Consider the following 21,963-nt stretch of genomic DNA (forward strand, 5'->3'; position numbering starts at 1 on the left):
ATGACAGATGGTAGACACAGAATGATCAATATGCATAAGGCCTCATTTGAACATTGTTGTTCAGAGTATTTAATATAAAACCAACTGTGATCAAGAAAAACCTGTCAAACCCATTTAGGCCCAAACTGTGGCCATTATGATTTCTATTTTCAACAAAGCTTGAGGATCACTCCTAACATCCCTAGGAAATACATAGCTCCCTAAACTCATCTAGCAATCAGGTACCCAGTCATATGATTGTGCATATGAAACAGTTGCTTCATGCATGGAAACTCACATTGGATACTTTTATCTAAAGATCCACTTTCTGTAGCTCTGAAGCCTGCTGCTGCAAGTCAAACAAATGCATAGATGTAACTGTTAAGTCCATTGGATCTTAAGCAAATTGTGTACGCCACCACACAATTTCCAATATCACTTATTCAAATCCTTCTCAGATGAAAACTTCAGCGAAATATAGCAGGGGAGGAACTATCATCATATTTCAGGAGGGATTTGGGCACAGTGGTAGTAGTACTAAGTTCCTCTCTCCACCTCTTGGAGAAATTAGTCTTATGCAGGAGGTTTTATTAGTCTTATTCAGGAGGTATTTGGGCACAGTATTGGTAGTGCTAAGCTCCCCTCTCCACCTTTTGGGAGAAATTAGTCTTATTTCAGTTCAGTTTCCAATCTAATGCCACACCCTACATTCCTCTGCAACATCTCAGTGCAAATGGCAATGTGCACCTCTTGACCAGGATCCAATTGTCTTATTGCCCTTGTAGAACTTCCATTGTACTAGATGGCACCTGATATTGCACTGCATAAAAAGACTTTTTGCAGTTGCATAACAGCAGTCACTACTTGCACAATGGCATAATTTGGCTAACTACAGTGCCACAAAGAGGTCATCAGTATGTTCATGATATGGCTTGGTGTCAAGGTCAGTTGGAACTGTGCTGGTGCTGTGCCAGTGCTTGGATGGTACAATAATCTGGATTAGCGAGAATAATTTGAATCTCAATAAAACAGATTCTCTGTAGACTGGCAGTTTTCAAGTCCAGGAACTAGGGCAGGTTACAGACCGCCATTTAGTACATAATGAATATGTACAAGGGTTAGGAAGGGGCGGTGCTTCCGCACCCCCCTAACCCTAGTACGTATTCTGTACGTACAATATGGCGGCGGCCGTTCCACATGGCGGCCGCCATATTTACGTATCGGACGCTGTGCATCCGCACGTGTCGCAGCGTCTATGATGTCGCGAGTCCGCCCCTGGCGCCTCGCGACATCATTAGGGCGCCGCAGAAAGAAGTTCCATTTTGGAGCTTCTTTTTTGCTCCGCAAGGGAGCCGCGCGGTGTGGCTGCGGTGGCTCCCTTATGGAGCAAATGGCGGCGGCGGCAGACCGCCTCAAAGCGGTGGTCTATAACCCGCCTAGGTAAACTATTTTCCTGGATAAGGTTGTACTTCCTCTGAAGGAGCATGCTTCCAGTATGAACTAAAGGTGCTGGTGATAACATTTAAAGAATTAAACAGCTGTGGACCTCAATATCTAAAATAATATTTCTTCTTATATATGTCTGCCCAAGAATTGAGGTCTTTTGGAAGGCCCCTCCTCTGTCTCCTACTAGTAGGGACTACACACATGGGAGAACATGAGGAACGGACTTCTCTGTTTTCCTGGTTATGGAATAACCTCCACTTGGATGTCTGATTGGTACCAACACTGGCACCATTTCAGTGCCAAGTCAAGGCATGGCTTGATATTAAAACCTTTGAGGACTGATTGATTTTATCCAATTTGCTCACGTGCTGTGGGTCGCATTGTTTTAAATTATTATCACTTATTTCAAATTGTCTTGTTTTGAGTGAAAAAGGTTTAATTTACTTTCAGGCATTTAAGATCATTGTTAGTATTTTGAATTGTGCTAAACAGATTTTATTGTATACAGCCTTAAATTCCTTAGCTATAGGGCACTATATAAATATTTTAATCAGTCAATCAATCAATAAACAAACAGTGGGATATTAATTTTTAGTAAAGAACAAAGAATTCACCCCTTTGATATTCTCACATTTTGTTGTACAACAGCCTGGAGTGAGAATGGAATAAATTGGTGTTGTTACCATTTGATGTACATGAGATATTCAACATTGTGAAGTTGTCAAATATTTTACTGTGACATAAGCTTATAAAAACAAACTGGCAATTGTTAGTTGTGTAAGTATGCACCTCTTCACCAAAATATTTGGCACCTTCACTGACTAGCTTGTAGTAACAATGCTAATTAAATCCATTTCAGCTACCGGCAGTTAACATTTCAAAATGTAGTATATTCAAAGGAGAGTACTTCTGCAAGGCTTTTGATGGAACGTTTCAGTCCACCAGCATTTAAACTGGATTTAAGCCCTTGGGCCCACTCAAATCATCCACACTTCTGCTTATTCCACATGACCTCTGGACTACTGTCAGGGCTACTATCAAACTGTAGCTTTTTGTAGCTTAATGTAAGAGAAATGTAAGAGAAGCCTCTATTCTATCATCTCAAAGTGCAGGTTATATATTTATTTACAACTTTATTAACAAAAATACATTCAAAAATTCTCTTCAAACATATAAGGGCCAAAACAGACAGCCCTAAAGGAGTGGCATGACATCGTCCCTTTGAGCACTGGATTGGGGCTGCAGCAACTGCACACCATGGCCCCAATCTGGCTATTTGATGGCTCAAAAAGAACTGGCAAAGGGGTGCCCTTTCAGCTACTGCCACAGCTTTGTAGTGCTCCTGCAGTGTGCTGCATATAAATGCTGCACTCCTGGAGCACCACAACGCTGCCTACCATCTGGGTGGGTGGGTGGCATGACACTGTCTAAATGCCATGCCCCCCCACACCCCAAGCCGGCACTTACTGCTGGTCTGTTTGGGACCAGTTGAAATATTTTAAGTACCTGTAACACCAAATCCAACAAGCTTCTTAAGATTTGCATCTACAGATAATTGAATGTTTGTTTACTTTCCCCCCAACCATGCATTTTATCATACTCTGCAACATTCAAAAGCACAATTTGGGCAAGAAGTCAAAATGTATCCATTGGAGAATCTACCTATCAGAGATAGTAATATATTTTTTTAAAAAAAATGAAAACTGAATAAATACCCCTCATCACTTCTCTCAAATGGAATGAGAAATAAATCTTTATACAATAGAAGCATGAAAAATTACTGGTTGTAGAGTAAAAAAAGATCTAAAGTACCATTGAATCAGTGTAGATGCCGATAATGCACAAACTTTTACAGATCCTTTAAAATTTCTTTTAGACCTTTCTTGCATTCACATCCCCATTTTATAATAGGAGAATGTGTGAGACTTTTGTTTCAATTCAGGTCCATTTTCATTCCAATTTCTGTAACAATTTACCAAATTTTTCAAATTTATCTTTGCTATGGAACTATGAAAGGTGTTTTTCATATCAAATATGGACAAAATCAGTTAATTTCAGGCTGAGGGCTTTTACTGTTTGCCTCTTGAAAGTCTAGGCTTGGACCCTTATGTATTAATGTTAGTACTGAATTAGGGTTTTTGTTGTTGTTGTGTGCCTTCAAGTCATTTATGACTTATTGCCACCTTAAGGCAATCCTATCATAGTGTTTTCTGGGGCTGAGAGTGTGTTAATTGCCTATGGTCAAGCAGTTTCCATGACCAAAAGGGAATCAATCCCTGATCTCCAGTGTCACAATTCAATGGTCAAACTACTACACCAGGTTGGCTCTGAATTGGGATTGCTACCTCTTTTTTTTTTTAAGGAGCATCTCATCAAACACTTACAAAACAATCACAATATGAATCTCTCTCTCTCTCACACACACACATATATATATATGTTGAATTCTGCTGGTGCAGATTGGTGTGTTTTAATTCAGTTGGGGAGGTGAGGTTGAAGAATTCATTACAATTTGCTGGTTTTCCTACCACACAAAAAATTCAAGGGTTTTGTTTTTAAATCTAAATGTTGGGACACACAAAACTTACCGATCTCCCTCTTCCTAAAACACACAGAACTTCTCTGGGAATTTTCTCTATCACAACAATAATGCTCAGGGTGGCAGTAGAAAAAGAAGAAGGCTGTACTACATGTGGATTGATTAAATCAAGAAAGCCACAGCTGTTAATTTGCAAAACCTGAGCAGGGCAGTTGATGGTTGAGGCTCATAGGGATGTAAGGCCCTGTGCAAACCAGCTTTAAAGGCTGGGCTTGGGGCAGAGTTGGGGCATAGAGTCCATATGACACACACCCCTGCTCCGCCCCCAGGGCATCATGATGCTGCACCACACAGTGTGTGGCATCACAGCGCTTCTCTGGCACTGCACCCATACAATGCAGTGCTGAAGGAGCGCTGTAAAGCCATGCTACCATGGCTATCGCACCCTAGAAAGGCCAGATCAAGAGTGCGGCGTGCGTTTGCCATGGCCCCAATCTGGGGAAAATGTTATGCACAGCCCCTAATTCTTCACTAAAAGTTTCTCTTCAAAGGCAGTGGCAGTTATAGGTAAAGGTAGTCCCTTGAGATGAATGTCTAGTCATAGGTGACTGTAGGGGGTGGTGTTCATCTCCGTTTCTAAGCCAAAGAGACAGCATTGTCCAAGGACTGCTCTGGTGGTCATGTGGCCAGCATGACTGCACCAAATGTTGTTACCTTTCTAGTTAAGTGGTACCTATCTAACTACCTGCATTTGCATGATTTCACACTGCTAGGTTGGCAGAAGCTGGGACTGTTGTGTTATAGAGTCCTGAGAAAATGCACGATGTGGTATTTAAATAGTGACTGGAAAATAAGGAGTCACTGTCAGCCATGATATCAAGGCATTTTTCCACCAGTGCTGAGTCATGGGAAGTGACATCAGAAATGATGGCCACCAAGCGCAGTAAAGTGCTGCAAAGGGCTGCAAAAGTGCAAAGTCACCCTGGACAGGGGACAGAGATCATTGTGACACAGGAGGAAGAGGCAGGGCCAAAAAGGCCACATGGAGCCCTGGCTATAAAAGGGAAGTGCCTCAAGTCACAGTGTGGGTTGTGGATGATGGTGGGTGGTGTTGGAGCTGTAAGATAGCCTTGTACATAGTAGAACTTCTGAAGAATAAAAGCCTCGTGAAGAGTCATCTGGCTAGAGTCTCTTTTGTCAGCTTCTGGAAGGGGAAAGGCATTTCTCCAGTTTGCACACAGCTGCCTATCGCTTGTGAGGTGGTGACCCTGGTGTGAAATGTCGACGTGACACATCACGCACTGCACAGCCAATGCTAACAGGGACTAGTGACAGGAGCTCACCCCATCATATAGCACTCGGGCTTCAAATCGCCAACCTTCTGATCTTCCGATCATCAAAACTGGTGTCTTTTTTTTAAAAAAATAATTTTTTTAAATTGTTTTAAAAATAGCAGCATAAAAAACAGAAAAACAAATTGGAATGGGAAACATTGGCAATTAAACATATAAATGGATCCTTGCATAAGGGGAGGGCCCACTGTATTATCCCTTTTGCTCTCTAGAAAATGGAAGATGAACATAAGCATCTATCTGTGTAGTTTCTCTCATGATATTTGCAAACCTTACCTTCCAATGAGTAGTGTTGCATGGGGATTATACAATCAATTCCCCATGGCTAGAAATTTCCCTCCTCCTCATAGAGCGTAACAGGGATAGCAATGGTAATTAACAACACATACAGAGATTATATGTTTGTCCCCACTCTGACTTGTGTTATTCTAATTATGTGGGAGATATTATATTCAAATAGATGCTTAAAACCTATCTACATAGATGTGTGTGTACACGTGCACTCAAATGTACATACACACACATTCTGGGTCAAGTCTTCCTCAAATGGGCACCTACCCAGTGTGTTGGACTGAAATTTCCACCACTCACAACCAGCATAGGTATGCTAGCTGAGATGCTGGAAGATGTAGTCAAGGGTATAACTATGGCAGTGTGTGCAAAATGTGAATGTTGTCTCTCCAAATTAGAATACTTCCCCACCAATGAAATTTCCCCCATCTCCAAATTTCAATCATTGCAGCGAATGAGCCACTAAAATAGCTAATACCTAGGATTCATATTTGTAATGTTCACATTCCTTTGATAACTTTGCCTGCTCCTGCATCTAGGATGCGTAAACTGGATAAGCAGAATTCTGATGTAGGGGGCAATGCCCTTATCCCCACCCACCCTGCCCCATTTAGCTACATTCCTGGTTGTTGCCTGAGTGGTGCTGAGTTGGGAAAGGCAGAAAGAGAATGAGAAATAAATGGATAGGCTGATAGATAATCTCACAGTATTGTGCCATGGACATTCGGCCCTATGCCAGTAACTCTTTTCAGACGTTAATGACTTCCCTTTAAGCTCCACTTGCTCGTGGTCTGACAGGTCTGTAAACAAACACTTTCATAACAAATGGGAGTGCTTGAAGGGCGGACATTTTTACACTTTGAAAGGAAGCTCTTTTAAGTTGTCTTTAGGGGTGTTTCAGGCTTCTTTTCCATAGCGGTATAAAGCAGGACTGATGGAAATTCTTGAAATCAATATCACTTAATGTCTCAGCTACTATATTTATGACTAGAGTGAGAAAACACTTGGCTTTACAACACCTAAAATCTTTATGCAAAGCTAATTGTTCTGGAATCTGTTGGGAGGAATCAGGGTCAGTAGGAGCCCAGTTAGTTTGCAGACACCTACTCTTCATTAAGCACTTCTATAATCCATATTTTGCACGGTTATTAAAATTAAATAGTGGCAGGAGGTATGCACAGGTGTGATGGATTTAGAATGACTGCTTAATATCTTGGACTGGGCATCTAATCATCTGTTAGGTGGGCGAAGAAACTCCCTCAGCAGTTCCAGTAAGAGGAGCCCTTCGCCTTTTCCAATCAGCTATGGAATGCCCCAAGAAGACTTTCCCCCATTCCTTTTCACTCCTACCACAGATTTACTTAAGAGTGTTGTTCTTGAGGGTCTCTCATCCTTACACATCAGATACTAAAGGTTCACAAAGTTTGTGTGCAGAGGGGAATTGCATGTTTCTGGATCTGCTGACAGAGCTTCTTCATGAACACCTTTGGATTCTCTTCTCAGATGTCGTCCATTTTTTTGGCCTAAGGATATTCTAGTCAGCACTCTTTAAACAAACAAACAAACAAGCTTCATTTATATACTGCTTCATACCATCTAAGCCAGGGGTAGGCAACCTGCGGCCCACGGGCCGGATGCGGCCCGGCGAGGCCTTGGGACCGGCCCCAGCCCAGTCCTGCCACCGACTGCCGCCGGGGCCTTTGGCATCTCGCATGAGGGGCATGGTGGGACAATTGTCTATAGAATCCTCAGAAACATGCATTTATCTTAACATTTTAAAAAAAAATCAGCAAGTTTTTTCATGTGTCCTCCATTTTTTATTTAAAAGTGCCCTGCATTTGAAAATTTTGTCCTACATTTGTCCCTATTTATTTATTTATTTAAAAATTATTTAATTATTTATTTTTTGGCTTCGGCGCCCCAGTTGTCTGAGGGCCAGCAACCCGGCCCCCGGCTCAAAAGGGTTGCCTACCCCTGATCTAAGCAGTGTCTAAGCAGTTTACAACCGTAAGCTAATTTGCCCCAACAATCTGGATACTCATTTTAGCAACCTCAGAAGAATGCAAGCCTGAGTCAAGCTTGAGCCCTTTTACTGAAATCTCTATTCCTGTTGATAGCTTCTGAATATGAGGAATACTGAAACCCATGATATTAGCCATCAGACTAGATCAGCACTTCAGACAGCTCCCAGAGAGAGAAAATGAACACGATTACCAGCCATTGCTTTATTTTTAAGGGTTCTTGGAATTAGCAAAATTATCAAAAGATTTTGGCTTGTTTGCATATATAAGTAGAGACAAGCTGCATCAATGAGACCATATATTAGAACAATCTTGCAATTCAATAACTGAAGAACGTATTATATAATTTGCACATTATTCTGTTTTCCATTGATGTGGAAAAGAATAGAGCTGAAAAATGAACGAATAAAAGCAGAGAGTGTAAACAGGCACCAATGCTTTGAGGCTCTGTGCTTGAAAAAAAGAATACTATCCAGAGCTTATGTTCTTATATGAATGCTGACTATGGCTTATCCTGGTCAGCTTATAAAAGTTGACCCAATCATTAGACAAGGTTGTCTGGCTTAAAACCACAATGGAACCAAAATGACTGCATTTTGCTTGTAAATCAATATAGTAAACCTTCACTGCTCTCATGGGGCAGAGAAAAAGGAAAAGAAAAAAATATATGATATGATCCAGTCTGCAAAAATTAAAACACAACAGCCACAATCTTGCATTGGGAGATATAACCATTATAGGATCCCATCTAGGGTTGCCAAAATCCTTTACCACCAAACTGGGACAAAATGTAGAAAAAATGTAGGACAAAATATAACCCCCAAATATAGGACATTCAAAAAATAGAGGGCATAAATAACTAAAAGCCAAAAATATCAATATTTTTTTTTAAAAAAACATTAATATAAACCCTTGTATTATAGAGATCTTGTTGCATCTCTGACACTAAATGCATCTAAGGGGGCAGACTATAGGAAAGCTCATGCTACCAGCTTCTTCTTTTTTTCCAGTGAGGTAGAAGATTTTTAAAGTTTCATATTTAGTATGCATATAAATGTAGTTTGTAGAAATAAAGGTACATGCATTGGAAGGAATTTGAGAGGCCCAGGAATGCAGGCAAAAGAGTAAGATTTAAGGCATGAGAGCTCGAGATGACCTAGGGCTCTGACCTCGGGGATCTGGAGTTTGTTGCCAGTTGAAGTTAGCAAAGAGACATGAATCCTGGAGAAGAGATATCTCCACAAGGACTATAAGGGGGTCAAGGACAGATAAGACTAATGGGCTAATGGAATGTGGCTAAAATGTACCTTTAATGTATTCATGTATCTGTACTCTGATTGTACGAAAATCCTATATGTTTAACTTCTGCCATGTCCAATGGGATATGCCAGCTAGAGTTCTTTGTTTTAACCCTATATAAAGGAGCCATTTTTCTTGTTCTGGGCTCTGGGATCCTTGTTGGAATGTGAATTCCTCCCAGAGTGACAGCTGTCTAAAATAAACAATCTGTGTTTTTCAAATTCATATTTGGTCCCCTCCTTTCTGGTTCTGTCAGACCGAGGTCTGCTGTGAGTCTAGTGGGAGAACTTGCAGTGTTTTATCAGTTTTCTACAACACCAGTTTATAATAAAAATAATAATAACCATAGAATTCAAGGACATAGAGATTTTGGAACACCTCTGAGATTAAATGTATCTGAGAAAGCACAGCAGGAGGCAGTGGTGGTGGAGGACCAGGGTTCGATCTCCTGCTTGGGCTTAAAAAACCCGACTGGGCTAATCACAGCTTCAATGGAAGGTGAAGTCAAACCCCCTGTGGACAAATCTTCCATTAAAACCTTTGGGCAAGTCACACACTCTTAGCTTTAGAGGATGGCAAAGGCAAACCCCCTCTGAACAAATCTTCCAATAAAACCCTAGGGCAAGTCACACACTCTCAGTCTTATAGGATGGCAAAGGCAAATTGTCTCTGATCAAACCTCCCCTCAAAAAAAACCAGCCTTAGAGGATGGCAAAGGCATACCCTCTCTGGTCAAACCTTCCCCATAGCACATACTAAGCAAATCCAGTAGTGTGTGTGAGATGGCTATGACTCCTCAGTTCAGGCATTACTACTGTGAATGTGGAGGCAGGTTGTGCCGCCTCTCTCAGCCTATCTACCTGCCTGCCTGCCTGCCTGCCTCTGATCTCTTTCTCTCTCTCTCTTGAAAGCGTGTGGGGCTGAATGAAAAAGCTCCTCCAGCTCCTCCTCCTCTTCCTCCGAGCGTGGCCAATGGGGATGGAGGAGCTCAAACAGCTTGCCCCCTGGCTGCAGCCTCAGTCTCCTACAAACATGCTTCCCTTGTTGTTGGGAAAAGGAGGCCGGGCCCGAGGGAGACTGGAGACTTGGCGATTGGAATTGGGAGGCCCAGGACATGTGTCTAAGCAGGACGGGACATTCCCAATGGTTAAAAAAATGGGAATGTCCTGTCAGAATGTGTGATATGGCAACTCTAGTCCCATCCAACCCCATTAAAATCCACTTTTTCTCATATGAGCCCCCAAATCCTAGCCATTTCCTGGTGAGTGGTGTGTGTGTGTGGGGGGGGGGGAGCAGCAGATAGGTTTGTAGCTATTTTCTTATAGATGGACAAAAAGTGACAGACATTTGCAAGGACCTCTGGGAGTGCTTTGGAGATCATTGCTGATAATGTAATTGCTCTGTGTGCTGCAATGCAATATCCTGTTTCTTCAAAATTGAATGTTTTAATATTGCTTTTTAGAATTTGGGATACAGCCAGCATACTGCTGAATTTATTTATTTATCTAAAATATTTCTATAACACCTCCCAGCCCAACAGGGCTCCTGAGCAGATGAACAATAAAAGCACTTCAAACAGTACAAAGATAAACTTTTTAAAAACTTATCCAATCTACAATTTAAACTACAATTTCAAACAGTTAAAACAGAGCAATGTCAAACATCAAAGGTCATGTGGAACTGCACTGTTTTGGCTGGCCACCAGAAGCTCAGAAGAGAGCTTAACTTCCTTGGGTAGGGAGTTCTACAGTTGAAGTGCAACTTCGGAGAAAGCCCTATTACATGAACGTACATAACAACCTAACTTCACAAGATGTTGGGACACATCAGGTCCCCCTCTGAGGATCTCAGATTTCAAGCAGGCTCATGTAGGCAATGTCAGTCTGTCATATATCCTGGCCCCAAGCAGTTTAGTTCAAAATTAGTGCTTTGAATTCAGCTTGGAAGCAAATTCAAAACCATCTGACATCATCTGGCCTGGGAAGGAATGAAAAGGCAAGCCCAACTCCATCAGGCCTAGACTGAAGAAGAACAGCCCTCCCTCCAGCTCATCCGACACCATCTTGCCAGGGAGGGAGTGAAAAGGCAGGCCCAACTCCATCAGGGCTAGCCAGAGCAAGAAGAAGGGCCCTCCCTCCTATCCATCTGCCATGGTCCAGGCCTCAAAGGGAGAGAAGAACCATTAAACTTGATGCTCTTCCCCACCACCATTCCCTTTTCATTCTGTGTCATGTCTTTTTAGATTGTAAGCCTGAGGGTAGGGAACCATCTAATTAAAAATAATAATAATTGTAAGCCTCTCTGAAAGCCTTTGCAGATGAAGAGCAGGGAATACATACCGTAAATAAATAAATAAATAATTGGAGGCCTATGCATTTCTTGTGGGAGTAGTATTATATGGTTTCTATAATGCACACCTGACACCTGTCTGAAATGCAGCAATAGTTGCAGCTTCTAAATTCTTTTCAAGAAAAGCCCCAGATAAAGTGCATTACAGTAGTTTAATATAGAGGTAACTAAGGCATGAACCACATTGTCTGAAAAGGGCACAGCTGAATCATCAGCAAATTGATGACACCCAATCCTAAAACTATGGATGGCATTTCCCAAATGCTTCATGTAAAAAGTATAAGGAACAGTATTGATCCCTAGGGAACCGCAAGACAAATTCCAAAAATTGAACAACAGTCCTCTGGCACAATCCTCTGGGAATGTTCAGCTATGAAAGCAATGCTCTCAAGTCCCAGATCAGCCAAATGTCTGCTCAGACATGATTTGTCACATGCTGCTTTCCTAGTTTCTGGCTTTCAATTGCTTGTTAAGTGGCTGTGTTGTTTAGCTTAAAAAACAGCCTTGAGTAGAAGTGAAGAACAATTCCCTGGGTCATAAGTCTTTTGTTTCATTTCAAGAAGTTAATGGTACATCGATGGTCTCCCCCTCTGACATTAAGGGAGAATTCAGAAGGAAACTACTATTTAGACAAAGAATCCAGGACACTGAGAGCCAGAATCAGTGGCACAAGCAGACTATATCTGTTCACCTTTGGCTTCTCATTGAACATTTCCTAATATCATGCAAAGTGCTACTTAACTACCTCATGTCACTTTCATATCAGCATGGGCAAAAAGATGATATGGAAAAACTCCTCTTGCTTCCAGATGCCACTTTAGTGGTGCTGAGAATATCAAAAATTGAAACATATGCTGCTATACTGTAAATCTTACCAAGGGAATAAGGGAAAATTGATCCACCTGATTTTAGAATCCCTTCCAGGCTATTCTGATTGGGATGTTCCTCTCAATATTCAGAGCTACAATACTAAAATTACTCAGAAAGTTGGAACTTTTAAGATGTAATTTCAAAAATAAGGATGTTAGAAAATGGCAAAGTATATGCATTTGACTCTATTGTCATTATGAGTGGTTATTTTAGGTGATTTTGTTATTTATGTGATATAATATTGTGTAGTTTCCTTGTGTAGTTCTTTTTACATTGAAAATGGTTGCTCCTTAACTAAATAAAGGAAATTTATCATCATTATAAGGAGCTACCTTATATTTATGAGTGCTTTTGTCCCTAGCAGTGGAATCAGTCATCTGTTCCCATCATCACCAAGGGATACACTTGAATAGGTACTTTATATGTTCAGGAGATCCATGTTAGATGTAAAAAGAAAATTTGAAAATACTTGGAAAATGGTCCAAACCCATATTTTGTGAGCATCAAGAAACCCTGAGGGGATTATTATTATTATTATTATTATTATTTATTTATTTATTTATAATGAAATAATATTTAATTTGTATCACCGCCCTATGGGAAACCAATCCGGGCTGTAAATTTACACAGCGCTGTACATACAATCTTTTAGTTAGGCGGTTCCCTGCCCTCAGGCTTACAATCTAAGAAGACACGACACAAAAGGAGAAGGGAGTGGTGGTGGGGAATGGGATCAGGTACAGCAGTTCTTCTCCACCTCCGAGGCATGGACCAAGGCAGATGGACTGGAGGAAGGGCTTGGCTTCTTAATGGATGGTTAAAAGGAGGCTTCCTGGGTCAGAGAGGGGTTCGCCTCTGGGAATGCTTCTCTAAACAATATAGTCTTTAACTCAGTTTTGAAACTGGGTAGAGAAGTGATGAGGTGTGCATGTGGGGGAAGAAGGTTCCAGGAGTAAGGGGCAGCAAGCGAGAAGGAGACACAGTGACAGGAGACTTTGACTACAAGAGCGGAGGGTGCGAGTAGGAATGTAAGGAGAAAGAAGGTCAGATAAGTAAGGAGGGGCCAATCCATGGAGGGCTTTGAAAATCAATAACAAAAGCTTGTACCGGATGCGGAAGGGGAAGGGGAGCCAATGAAGGGAGGATAAAAGAGGAGAAACATGGTCAAAGCGGCGAGCGTATGTGACAATACGGGCAGCTGAATACTGGACAGAGATTAAAGGATGGAGGTGTGAAAGAGGAAGCCCTGTCAGAAGGAGGTTACAATAATCTAGTCGCGAAACCACTAGGGCATGGACCAGAGTCTTGGCAGTAGAGGCTGAGAGGAATGGACGGATCTTGGCAATGTTGTGGAGAAAGAATCTACAGGTCTTGGTGATGGCCTGGATCTGGGGAATAAATGACAGAGAAGAGTAAAAAATGAAGCCAAGACTGTGGGCTTGATGAACTGGTTGGTTAGAAGTGTAGTTGACATAAACAGAAAAGGAATATTGAAGGGTGGGTTTAGTTGGAAAAACAAGAAACTCAGTCTTAGACATGTTGAGCTTCAAGCGCCAAAGCCACATCCACTGAGAGATGGCAATCAGACAAGAAGAAACTTGCTGTTCAAGCCCAGTTGAAAGGTCAGGGGTGGAGAGATACAGCTGAGTGTCGTCAGCGTACAGATGATAGGAGAAACCAAAAGAACTGATGAGTTTACCTAGGGACAGTGTATATAGAGAGAACAGAAGGGGACCCAAGACAGAGTGAAGATAATTTTCACAATACAGGATGCATTCTGTACAAAATTTGCATGTGATTGTTTTGCATAAAAGACAACATTTTATGCACAGGAAACAGCCTTTTCTTAGCAGAAAATAACATTAGGCAGATATATATTATTATCTGTACAGAGAATTCTGTTTTTTTTTAATGGAAAATGCTATTTTCTGTGCAAAACAATCACATGCAAATTTTATGCAGAATAAGTTCCAAATTATGAATAGGCTTTGAAAACTGCATGGTTTTTAAAGACTTTGTTGCAGCAGAAAGAAAACATATTATTCTATGTTTCCTACAAGAAAATTAGTGAAGAACTGCATCTCTACCATGAGTTCATAACAATTTGACTTCCGAAAGTACAGTGAGACCCTACACAAATTTATAATCATCTTACCTAGTAACCCTAGGGACCAGATCAGATTATTCAAACCTCATGAGCAGGCATTTTCTACCCCACAGCTGGAAGTGCAGCCATTTTGGAATAAACAAAACAAAACAAAAATAGCTTTGACAACTGTGATGTGTTTAAAAAATAAAATAAAATAAATTACGTACAGGTTGAGTCTCCCGTATCAGGATAGCTAAAATTGGAAATACTCCAAAATCCAAAATTATCCACATGGGTGGACATCTTTGCTATCTGATGGTTCAGTGTATACAAATTTGTTTCATACACAAAATTATTAAAACTATTGTGTATAAAATTGCCTTCTGGCTATGTGTATAAGGTGTATATGAAGGATACATGATTTTCATGTTTAGACATGGATCCCATCACCAAAATATCTTGTTATATATATGCAAATATTCCAAAATCCAAAAAACAATGTCAAAATCAAAAACACATCTAGTCCTGAGTATTTCAGACAAGGGAGACCCAACTTGTATTAGGAAAACCAACAGAAAGTTTCAAAGTTGCACATTCTGTTATGGTTCTAAATATGGTTGCTGACAATGGGGTTAATCCAGTACCATTCCAGGAAGAGATAATTCACTACTGCGTGTCCCTGTTGGTGCTCTTGGACATCTCAGCGGCTTTCGATACCATAGACCATGGTATCCTTCTGGGGCGCCTGGCTGAGGTGGGAATCGGGGGCACTGCGCTCCAGTGGTTCCGTTCCTACCTCTCTGGGAGGTCCCAGATGGTGCAGCTGGGAGACGTGTGCTCTGACGAGCGGGCCCTTAAAACTGGGGTCCCTCAAGGAGCCATTCTGTCTCCCATGCTATTTAACATTTACATGAAACCGCTGGGAGAGATCATCCGGAGACATGGGGCGCGGGGTTATCAGTACGCTGATGACACCCAAATCATTTTCTCTATGTCTCCGACTGATGCAGTGACTGGGGATGGCGTCTCTCCTCTCGTGGCCTGTCTGGAGTCAGTAATGGGCTGGATGAGGAAAAACCGACTCAAACTAAATCCAGAGAAAACGGAGGTACTAGTGATAGCTTCCCCCGGGCCAGGAATGGCGGTGGTTCCACCTGTCCTGAACGGGGTCACGCTCCCTGTGAAGGACTCCGTGCGCAGTCTGGGGGTGCTTCTTGACTCGTCGCTTCACCTGACTGCTCAGGTGAATGCGACGGTCAAGAGCACTTGTTACCAGCTTCGGCTGATTCGCCAGCTGCGCCCATACCTGGACCGGAGGGACCTAGAAACTGTAGTACACGCTCTGGTAACTTCGAGATTGGACTTCTGCAATGTACTCTACATGGGGCAACCCTTATACCAAACTCGGAAGCTTCAAATGGTACAGAATATGGCAGCCCGGCTGGTCACTGGTGTATCCAGGACCAGCCACATAACACCTGTGCTTAAAGATCTCCACTGGCTGCCCATTTGCTTCCGAGCTCAATATAAGGCGTTGGTTATTACCTATAAAGCCCTAAATGGCTTGGGCCCAGGTTTCCTAAAGGACCGCCTCTCCCCGTACAATCCGCCTCGCACCCTCAGAACATCTGGGCAGCAACTACTGAAGGTGCCTGGGGCTAGGTTAGCTTCTACTTCTAGAAGGGCCTTTTCCACAGCTGCCCCAGCCCTTTGGAATACGCTGCCCACCGAGCTCCGCTCATCTACCACCCTGGCCCAATTTAGGAAGGACCTCAAAACCTTCCTATTCAAGCAGGCATTCCCCGACTAAATATCCTATGGGCCTCCCTCCTCTTCCGTGGACATGAGGATGGGCTAACGGGGCTTTTGCTATTGTTTTTAGACTGTGTGTTGTTAATGTTTCATGTTTTTTAACCTGTATTTGTTTGCATTGTTGCATTATTGTAAGCCGCCCTGATCTTTTTGGAAGGGCGGGATATAAATAAAGATTTTATTATTTATTATTATTATTATTTAAATGGGACTGAGCAGAAAGGGGTCGGGCACCTTGATGCCTTACCACAAAACCAATCAAAGAATTATCCCCTTTTCCCTCTTACAGGAGATTTGCCAAGACAGGAACAAGGATTTCATTGCAAATTCTATCTTTTAGGTTGGGAATGGTGATCTGCTGTGTGATGTGGAATACCTTGCTTTATCTGCTCCCAGCAAACCCCTTGCAGAGAAGAGAAAGGAGGGGAATGGGAAAGGAGATGATAATTGATAGTGAGACTGGTGACGAGTCTGCAACACAAAGAGTTGCACACTATGTCACCAGTTCTGAAGCATTGGCTTCAAAAAGCAGCACTTTGCTCCTAATTAGCTAAGATCCTCTGTTTAACCCATCTAGAATGCTTTACCTTGATTGAACTAGATTTTCACTCAAGTTGGCATCATCCCATTCATTGTGTAGTCACTGTCTGACTGGGATCATTCCATGAAGGAATGATGGGGCAGAAAGAGCTGTAAAATATGAGCTGCTCCAGAAAATGTTGGCTATGAAAGCTTCAGGTCCAGTCTTAACAATATAAAGAAGATGCTCCAAGCAGCAGATTTTAGGTTTCAAGAAAGGAAAAAAAAAGTTAATTATTTATATTATTATTATTTTATTTCTACTGCCAGGATGCAATAAGGTGAATATGGGATTTTCTGACTCATGTGCCAAATAGTTTGGTGCCACAAATGATGCTGGTGGAAGAAATGCCATTTGCTACTGTGCTTCAGGCAGCAAAACGTCATGGAAATGCCCTGGAAAACTCAAAGTATCATTATAAACATGCATCCATAAAAAGTAAAAGAATCACTAGAGGGAAACCATTTTGCCTTCATTAAAGCAGCATGTTTACTCCAAAACATTTAGTTCAATCCCATTCTTAACTTGTTTGATTATACAGTAGCACCACATATTAAATTATTAAATGGAGGGATCTGTTCTGGGACCCTTCAAGTAATACAATTTCCACATATAATCAAGTAATACAATTTTCACATATAATTTCTCTTACCTGAAATGAACAATGGAGTGTTCTCTCTCTAGGCATTTTCTAGCTCCTGCAGAGCAATTCTATTGTATGCATCTGCTGAAAGTTAACCAGAGTCATACTGGAGGACCTAGAGATTCCTAGTTAAAACACTTCTCTAAGCCTTTTTTAGGTTTTCCAGCACAACTCTATGGTCAAACATGGAATCAAACTGGAGGACCTAGAAAATATCTAGAGAGAACATATTTTTCCAATGCATCTAAGTTGATCCATGTTATATGAACTCGTGTAATATGTGGTCCTAATGTACATGCATTATGAAAAAATGGAAAAGGTTTATTTGAGAAATACTGTCTGCTTGTTAATTAATTGCCTACTCCCCAAAGTCATTCATCTTCAAACAAAACAAAATGAACTTATGGGGTGAGCTGGGCTGACTCATGTATTGTCTGGCAAATGTGGATACTGGTTCAAACTTGTGGCAAATTGTGACTCAGCACATCCCATCTTTCAAAACTTAATGGTATATAAGTTAGTGTTACTGTTTAGTAGCAGGATGAGAATCTGCCACTAACTTTAGACAGTTGTCACCATAATCATAATTGATCTTTTATTAAAGTGACTCTATTTGTTATGTGTCTGCAGAGAAACCTAATTCAGCTTGTTTTGACCTTTCTCTCTGAGCACATTCAGTTATCTTTTTTTAAGGTAGGCCTGAAAATCTGGTTTAAAACATACTTTCTATTACTTATTCTCTCACCCTCCCTTCTTTTCCCTAACTTCAGGTCTCTTTACATGAACAGTACAACATGAGCAATTTGGGAACTCATTCATTTCAGTGGATGGGACTTTAGGGACATTTTGTCATTTACTTGATCATGGAATTCATTTCCTTGAGGATGGAATTTGCAGCTGCTGAGTTCCTAGTTTTCACTTTACATGGCTCAGGGGTATAGGCTCAAATGTGTGAGAAGGAAGAAGAGGGTTCTTTGAATGGTATTTGAATCAGGCCTGGTCCACACTAAAAACAAGGAAGACTTGAAATGTAAGTGACATAAGAGTCTTTTTCCCACTCTTCTCTTACTGAGCCACATTGCAATGGATCCACATCCCAGAAATTTCTGTGATGGTGTTGGTAATGGTGAAGATGATGATGATGATGATGATGATGATGATGATGATGATGATGCAATAGTGGTGCCAGTGCTAATAGAATTAAGAGCAGGAAGAGAGGATGGAAAGAAATTAGCAATTCCATCCATCCATCTATCCATCATTTGGTTGCAGAGTATAATATAAAAATAACTAAAGCCAGGACACACTTAATTCTGTCATGTATGTGAAGGGTAAGAAACACCCTATGTCCCTTGGACACACTCCATCTCACACACACACACACGCACGTGCACATGCGTGCGTAAAAAATGCCCACATCCTCATCTCTTTTCCCTTGAAAGAACATTTTAAGCTCCTCAGGAGACCAAAAATGATCCCCAAACAACTTCTGTTCTGTGATATACCAGAGCAAAATTTGTTCTGTGATATACCAGAGCAAAATTAAGGGGAATCACAAGTCCATTTCTCCCTTTCCTCTACATATGTCATATTCATTGGTACCCTTTGAGAGAAGGACACAGTAAGACAAAAGAGCAATCATAGAGTTTAGAAAGAATTAATGAGACAATATGGTTCTCTGCCCATTGTGAGAAAACAGACCAAAGAAACATCTGATGGAATTAAGTTATCATGCTAAGAATAATTATTTTAAAAGGATTTTATTTAATGTGTAATTAATCAAACTCACTGATGCAAAATATAACTGAACTCAAGACATTAGTGTAAAGTATTTTAAAAAGCATATGACATCAAAATTAGTAAGAAAAACAGTTTTTGATTTTTTAATTAAAAAAACCTATTTGTTATGATTATGGGCAAAACTCAATCAATAACCAGATTTAGGGAGGAAGTGTCAAGTAATATTCAGTCCAATACTTGGTGAAGAATCCCAATACAGGCCTAAACAAATGGCCCTGAAGGGGTATCTTCAAGCCACCCTGGAGTAAGCTGGATCGGGGTTTCAGCAACTGCACACCGCAGTCCCAATCCGATTTTTTTCCAGTCCCAAAAGAAGAGGCAAAATGCTGCTCCTTTTTGAGTTGGCAAAAAACTGTCTTTTCCACCACTGCCGTGACTTTGTGGTGCTGCTACAGTGTGCAGCATAAAAATGCTGTGCCACTAGAGTGTCGCAAAGCTGCATGCCATGTGGTTGGGTAGTTTGACGCTGGCTTGGGGGCAGCATCAGAGCATGAAGCATCTAAATGCCACACTATGATGCCACCCCCAAGCTGATGCAAAGGGGCCATCTGTTTCACCCCTACATTCAGTCGGGATTCTCCCCAGCCTAGGTAAATTTTTATAGAACAGCAACCTCAAGGCAGCAGTTTACCTATCATGCCACAAATATGGTTGTTATATATTGTTTTTATTGCCATGACAAGATCCATTATTAAGGAAATATGACATTTATATTCACCCACACGGCAAAGTATATACTGCTAGTGGATTAAAATTACACACAGAACAACAGAAATCCAAAAGAAATGAATAAAAAATTATTTCAAATCTCACTGTGTCACAGATATAGAGTTTTTTCATGAACTGTGTTAAATAATGTGACAAATAATCAAGCTTTCCTTTTGTGGTGCTCTATTGGAGAATTCAGTGCTGAATGGAGAGGCAAAAAATATTCTAACTTCTAAATAAATGAGTTTTTTAAATAAACAAAATATTCAGAGAATAATCCATTCCTACATAAAGGAAATATATGTATCAAAGATTAAATGCTTGTAGCTCCACTCCATTCAGTGCTGAGGCATTTGTATGACATTTGTGTGTGCATACCAACCTTTAAAATGGTGTTGGGGGATTCATATTACATCAACAATTGCCATCTAGAGAATTTCAGAACATACTTTATATTGTTAGACTTTTGAAACAGGCACAGCAACCTTTCATTGAACTTCTGTCTTCTTTTACTATTTTGTTCTTGCCTGTGAGAACAAAATACAGTGGGTCCTTGGTATCCACTGAGATTTGGTCCCAGGACCCCCCATGGATATCAAACTCTGTGGATGCTCATGTCCCATTAAATACAGTGGTGTATTAAAATGGTGTCCCTTATATAAAATGACAAAATCAAGGTTTGCTTTTTGGAATTTATATATTTCTTGAACATGTTAAAGCTGTGAATGGTTAAATCCATGGATAAAGAATTGGTGGATACTGAAGACTGACTATAAGTTAAGATTTCCATCCCTGCTCTCTTCCTTCCCATCACAAGTTAAAATGGCTCTTCTCCATAAGCCAGGAGGGCTTTGGATCGAACAAAGCCTACAAAATTAGAGTAAAAGCAATGGGAAGGAAAACAAAAATAGCTGCCCTACATCAGGTGCTTCTTCCAGTTCTAAGATGCTTTTTTCTTTTGTTAAGTTTCATAATAACCTGGAATGGCAGGTCCTCCTCAGGCACCTGTTTAGAGCGATTTCAGTGTTTGTCCCATACTCATAACAATGTACATGAATTATAAAAAGTCAGTCCACAAATGCTTGCTGAAACTACATCACCATGAATATATCCTAGCTACTTACCTAGGGCAAAATAACTTGCGAGTGAATCCTATCCATGTTTTGGAACTCTGATATCCAACAAGGAGCACAAGATTCATGCAAGTGTCCCAGGACAAGCATTCTCTCAAGCAGGAACCATATCAAACAGGGTGCATTAGCTACAATAGTTCCACAGTAGCCCTGGCAACAAAGTGTATTAAAAGGGGACAATTGTGGCCTAGATCATTTTGACCAGACATACTACATGCTATGGATACAGTGCATTGTTACTGTGGGCTGAAACCATACACCTGGCACTATAAATTAGAGATACTTGACTTTTGTGATTTGCCAAGACAAGCTCATCTGTTAGGCAAATTGAAACAAATGTGGGTTATGGGCGGGGAAGATCTATCTTAAAAACAACAACAGCTACTTATGTTGCATTTTAGTTACCAATCCTGACATGATCTTTCATACATATTGCCCAAGAAAAAATTTGTTACACCAAAAACACATATAGTAAACAAAGTTTATGACAAAATTTTAAAACATTGTTAACCTAGTTTGGATAATTTTTGCATTGGCAATTTGGAGCAGAGGCTGTATGTTAATTAAGACATATGCCATCTCTTGTCTCTTGGGTGTTCATGTTGACAGCAAGGTTACCAGAAATCTCTCTCCACAATGAAAAAAAATGTAGTCATACATTTAAGTGTTTATATATACTCAGACACACATGCGTAATAGAGGCACAGAATAGCATCCAACTAAAACTGTTAAGCATGTAACATTTAACAACACTATGGCGGGTTACAAACTGCCATTAGGGACGTCCTGAGGATGTCCCAGTTTGAAAAAGGGGCGTCTAGACGCCCCTTGCCCTATCACGGACTCAGTCCGTACAAAATGGCGGCGCCCTGTTCATACGGGCACCGCCATTTTGATGTAGCGGACACTCTGCGTCCGCATGTGGCACCCCGGAAGTGATGCCACGAGTGCGCCCTTTGGCATTCGCGGCGCTTCTTCCAGGGCCTGAGAAGGAGTGCAATTTCTGCGCTCCTTCTCTGCAGCGTCCAGGAGCCGTGCCGTTTAAAGGCTGC

At 41.1% G+C, this 21,963-nt stretch overlaps 1 protein-coding gene across 1 annotated transcript in view; it reads right to left on the reverse strand.

Moving 5' to 3' along the window:
* GABRG3 (gamma-aminobutyric acid type A receptor subunit gamma3) overlaps positions 1-21,963 on the reverse strand; it is a 482,481-nt gene that overhangs the window by 201,674 nt on the left and 258,844 nt on the right. The gene's annotated exons all lie outside the window — the stretch shown is intronic.

The sequence above is a fragment of the Sceloporus undulatus genome, chromosome 3 (assembly GCF_019175285.1).
Source record: "Sceloporus undulatus isolate JIND9_A2432 ecotype Alabama chromosome 3, SceUnd_v1.1, whole genome shotgun sequence".
Taxonomy (NCBI): Eukaryota; Metazoa; Chordata; class Lepidosauria; order Squamata; family Phrynosomatidae; genus Sceloporus; species Sceloporus undulatus.